The sequence below is a fragment of the Somniosus microcephalus genome, chromosome 4, assembly GCF_052327205.1.
Source record: "Somniosus microcephalus isolate GS21.2 chromosome 4, FLI_Smic_1.0, whole genome shotgun sequence".
Lineage (NCBI taxonomy): Eukaryota > Metazoa > Chordata > Chondrichthyes > Squaliformes > Somniosidae > Somniosus > Somniosus microcephalus.
The window spans coordinates 21,287,599-21,293,598 of NC_140990.1; positions in this window are offsets into that span (position 1 = coordinate 21,287,599).

Here is a 6,000-nt window from a genome sequence, read left to right on the forward strand (position 1 = left end):
GCTGGTCATCTTCCAAAATTCTATAGAGTTGGGCACAGTTCCCATGGATTGGAGGATAGCTAATGCAACCCTACTATTTAAAAAAGGTGGTGGAGAGAAAACGGGGAATTATAGTCCGGTATGCCTGACATCGGTAGTGGGGCAAATGCTAGAGTCGATTATAAAAGGTGTAATAGCAGAGCACTTGGAAAACAGTGACAGGGTCGAACAAAGTCAGCATGGATCTACAAAAGATAAATCGTGCTTGACTAATCTACTGGAATTTTTTGAGGATGTAACTGATAGTGTAGATTAGGGAGAACCAGTGGACGTGGTGTATTTGGACTTTCAGAAGGCTTTCGATAAGGTCCCACATAAGAGATTAGCGTGCAAAGTTAAAGCATATGGGATTGGGGGTAATGTACTGATTTGGATAGAGAACTTGTTGGCAGGCAGGAAGCAAAGATTTGGAATAAACGGGTCTTTTTCTGAGTGGCAGGCAGTGACTAGTGGGGTTACGCAGGGATTGGTGCTTGGACCTCAGTTATTCACAATATATCTTAATGATCTAGACGAGGGAACTTGATGTAATATCTCCAAATTTGCAGACGACACAAAGCTGGGTGGGCGTGTGTGCTGTGAGGAGGATGCCAAGAAACTCCAGTATGATTTGGACAAGTTGGGCGATTGGGCAGATGCATGGCAGATGCAATATAATGTGGATAGTTGCGAGGTTATCCACTTTGGTGGCAAAAACAGGAAGGCAGATTATTATCTGAATGGCAATAGATTGGGAGAAGAGGTAGTGCAACGAGACCTGGGTGTCCTTGTGCTTCAGTCTCTGAAGGTAAGCATGCAGGTGCAGCAGGTAGTTAAGAAGGCAAATGGTATGTTGGCCTTCATAGCAAGAGGATTTGAGTACAGGAGCAAGGATGTCTTGCTGTAGGTGTACGGGGCCTTGGTGAGACCACACCTTGAGTATTGTGTGCAGTTTTGGTCGCCGTATCTGAGCAAGGATGTTCTTGCCATGGAGGGACTGCAGCGAAGATTCACCAAACTGATACCTGGGATGGCAACAATGACGTATGATGAGAGATTGGGTCGATTGTGCTTATATTCGCTAGAGTTCAGAAGAATGAGAGGGGATCTCATTGAAACTTATAACATTCTAACAGGACTAGACAGGCTAGATGCCGGAAGGATGTTCCCGATGGCAGGGCAGTCAAGAAACAGGGGTCACAGTCTAACGATAAGGGGTAAGCCATTTAGGACTGAGATGAGGAGGACTTTCTTCACCCAGAGAGTGGTGAACGTGTCGAATTCTCTACCACAGAAGGCAGTTGAGGCCATTTCATTAAATATATTCAAGAAGGAGTTAGATATATTTCTTAAAGCTAAAGGGATCAAGGGATATGGGGTGAAATGAGGGACAGAGTACTGCATTTGGATGATCAGCCATGATCACATTAAATGCCGGAGCAGCCTCGAGGGGCAGAATGCCCTACTCCTGCTCCGATCTTCTATGTTTCTATGTTTCTATGTAACAGAATGAATGACACCGAAAAAGAGAGAGAGACAGACAGACAGACAGAGAGAAAGAGAAAGAGAATGACAGCAAATTAAAATGTGAGTGACACCGAGACAGAAGGAGAGAGAGAGAGAGAGAGAGATGCAGACAGAGAGACAGAGCGAGATATATACTCACAAAGTTAGGCTTGGAATAGATTTGTAGGGAGGCTTCGGTATTTGGTCCACAACTAACACTGATTGGTGCACAGCTGGTGTCAGTTCTGAGAGATCAGCCAATCCTGTCCCTGGGAAACGCCCCTCAGTTTCCCAATAAGTGAGTTCTGCCCCTGATCTGAGTTTACTCTGTAATATAAGAACAGAAGGGTCAATATAATTAACGCGATCTGCTTTATTCTGTCTAAATCTAAACCAGATACCATGTGCTCCCTGTGTTCCTTACTGATAATAATGGTCGTGCTGCCCGGTGAGTCTATATTTAAAGAGTCAGTGTGTTTTCCAAGGGTTATACATACTCCCAGACTTTTGAAACATTCTGTGTTTTGTTACAGGGACGCGTGGCAAAGAATCAGTGTCCCAGGATTCGTTTGAATTAACGGTTCAGGAGGAACAGACCGTAATACTGAACTGCAATTATTCGGAAGCCGGTTCAACTCTTTTCTGGTACATTCAGTATCCCGGTGAAGCTCCGAGATATTTACTGAAGAGATATAGCTCGGGGTCGGGAGATCAGTCTCCAGATTTACCAGACAGGTTCTCTGCTCTTTTGCACAAAGAAAACAAAACGGTTCCTTTACATATCACCACGGTTCTTGTCGTCGACAGCGCCGTGTACTTCTGTGCCATGAGTCCCACACTACTGCAGAGTTATAGCGGATCCCGTACAAAAACCCATACTGAGAGTTCCAATTAACGCTCACCAGAGGTCGCTCTCACACTGATAAACAGCAGCGATCATTCAGCCTTCACTGGGACCCTCTTAAAACAGAAACAAAATAAACTCTCAACAATTACAGATCAGGTCTCCTGGCGGAATATTTTGGTGATATAAACTCGTATTGATAATAAATGTGAACTTCACAAATTAGGTCTATGGCGCCTTAACTTCCCTTTTGCCATTTCTCTATTGTTTACAATTCTGGGCATCACACCTTAGGAAGGATATCAAGGCCCTGGAGACGGTACAGAGGATGTTTACCTGGATGAAATACATACGATCATTAAAACATAGACTCACCGGGCCGCACGACCAGCAGAAACATGGGGAGCGCATGCTGTCTGGTTAAGATGCGAGTCTCCGGCTCTGATACCAGAACAAAATTAACCACTGCCCTTCACTGCTCCCACCTCACAGGCTGACGCTGCTAAAGGGCGAACATTGCGTTTCATCTCCGTTCAGTTCCGAAGAGAGCAATTTCACTCCGTTCTCTGTTCCCCGCTCTGACGTCATGAACTGGCGAACAAAGGAGCTGTGAGCTGATTGGTTGAATTGGAAAACAAAGGAGCTGCAAATTGATTGGATGAATTGGAGAACAAAGGACCGAGAGCTGATTGGATGTCAGCTGCCGACTCTGTCGGGAACGTACCAATCGGCAGAGAGACCGGATATTAATCAACATCTAACCAATTGTTGAGGACAAGACAATTTCAGCTTCAAGCCGTTCTGTTCAAATCCACCATCAACTCTCTGCAAACATGTTGGGTGTTACTTTTTATTTAATCGTCACAGCTGCAGCTCTCTTCACTGGTAAGTTCACAAGTTACGCAACACTGTGTTTTACATCTGTATCCTATACATTATATTTAATCGGTAAGGTCCCTGAACACATGAATATCAATAGGTTGATCCGAAGTGAAGAAAACCATCTGGATCCACATTGACTCAACACTGAACACAGTTTGGGGAAGCTCGACAACCTCCTCAGTGAATGAAGGTGGAAGAGTTAAGGTGAGATTACAGGCGAATGACAGATGGACCCGCTCCGCCCCGCCGGGACCAATGCAGGACATTGACAGACACGAATCTTAAACCCACAGACCGTTAGGAGTTTTCCCTTCACATCACAGGAGGTGAAGATGAGGAACTGATCCCGTTGGAAGTTGCTGAAGGTTCATTAAAGGAACTTTTATTCAGTCGATCCAAACAGGTTTCCATTGCAGCTCCGGAGCTGTGGGGAAATGTATTTCTGTTTAACTGCCTGGGTTTACTTCTCAGGTAAGTGTTTGGGGTGACGGGCTGATTCTGGGCGATAGACATAGTGAAGTGACGTTGTTTAATTTAATATCGCTCTGGCCTCTTGCAGGACATTGTCGAGGAGACTCCGTTTCACAGTCACCGGCTGCAACCACAGCAACTGAAGGAGACGATGTCCAGTTGCACTGTAATTATACAGCTACAAGCACCGGCAATCCTGGCCTATTCTGGTACCGTCAGTATCACAGCGGATCCATGGAGTATCTGCTGCATAGAACAAGATACAGCAAGAACGAACGGAGATTTCCAGGGGACCGTTTTTCAGCGAAGCTCAATGAGCTGAGCCGAACCGCCCTGCTGAATGTTTCTGAAACACAACTGACAGACTCCGCGGTGTATTACTGCGCAGTGAGCCCCACAGAGACACGGAGCTGGGCTGGACCTGTACAAAAACTGTCAGAGCGTCGCTCAACATATCAGCGCGTCAGAGGGACATTGTGATCAGGGGCGAGTCTCAGCTGGTCCCTGTATTTGTGATTAGACAGTGTGCTGTTAATTCTAATGTATAGGTATCTTTATTCCTGCAATTTGTCGCTTTTTTACTATTTATACAATTCCACTTTGAATGTAATTTTTGAATCTGCTTCCCTCGCCCTTTCAGGCAGTGAATTCCAGATCACAACAACTCACTGAGTAAAAAAACAAATCTCCTCATCTCCTCCCTGGTTCTTTTGCCAAGTATCTTCAATGTGTTTGTCCTCTGTGTACCGACCCTCCTGCCAGTGGAAACAGTTTCTCCTCATTTATTTTATCAAAACACTTCATATATTTCTGTTTGGATACAGTCACTCTGGGAACTCCTGTTCTGAATTGCTGTCCCGCTGTTGTTGTGTGAGCGACAATCTCAACACCTGTTGGGAGTTATTACTCACAGTTATTGGAACTTTATCTAAACGTTGCCCTCGCTGTCCTTTAGACAGCGTCCTTGGATGGATCGCTCTTGGCCAATGGAAGAGGTGACCGCGCAGGAGGGAGAGGTCGCGACAATAACCTGCTCCTATACAGTGGTGAGGGGCGGTTGCCTGTCCTGGTACCGTGAGGGTCGGTCCGTGGGCCCGGAGAATATCCTCATCCGCTGCACCGACCGGTTCAGTGATGATGCAAACTTTGCAAGACGGCGCATCACCTCAACTTTGGCCAAAATTACAGAGCCGTCAGTTTAAGGGTTTCACAGCTGACAGCTGCGAATTGCAGGAAACACTTCTGTGTCATACCACCGCACACGGTGCTGTATTTAGGGCAAGAGCCGACAATAAACTACAGGTGCTCCGGCGCGGCAGACTGTGACAGCGAACTCTCTGTTTCATGTATTTCATGGTCCAATGTCACTGTGTAGTCCGACGGAGAAGGACAACAATTCTTCCATCCAAAAATATTTTCTGAACGTGTCATAAACAAACAGACTGTCGGACAGACCGTTATTTGGGCGGATGATGTCGTTATTGACCACAGATTGAAAATATCTGGAAAGTCCCTGGCCTCCCAAATCCCTTTGATCCGCCACAGGAATCTTAGTCAACAACACTTTCTCCAGAACATTCCACATTCTCACCTTCCTTTGAAGGAAAGACAGACTTGCATTTATATAGCGCCTTTCACAACCACCGGACGTCCCAAAGCGCTTTACAGCCAATGAAGTGCTTTTTAAAGTGTAGTTACTGTTATAAGGTAGGAAACGCGGCAGCCAATTTGCGCACAGCAAGCTCCCACAAACAGCAACATGATAATGACCAGAAAATCTGTTTTACTATGGTTACTTGAGGGATTAATATTGACCAAGATAACTCCTCTGCTCTTTTTCGAAATATTGGGATCCATTACGTCCTCCTGAGTTGTCTAACAGTGCCTCGGTTTAACATCTCATCCGAAAGACGACACCTTCGACAGTGCAGCACTCCCTCAGTACAGACATCGGGAGGGTGCGCCTAGATTTTGTGCTCAAGTCTCTGGAGTGTGAATTGAACCCACAATGTTCTGACTCAGAGGCGAGAGTGCTATCAACTGAGCCAAGGCTGACCACGTAGTACTTGTATATTAGACCTTGTTCTGTTCATTATAATGCATATGAAGCTTTATTAAATGTATAATATCTATATACAAATGCAGCTGGTTGAGTGAAATGCCTTTATTGAGGTACCTGGCTGATGACTGACAGACAGATGGACAGCGGCCTCTCTGGGCTTCGCTCACTTGTTCTCCCTAAGCAGGGGCGGGGGGCAGTTTGTATCAGGGTTTCCCCA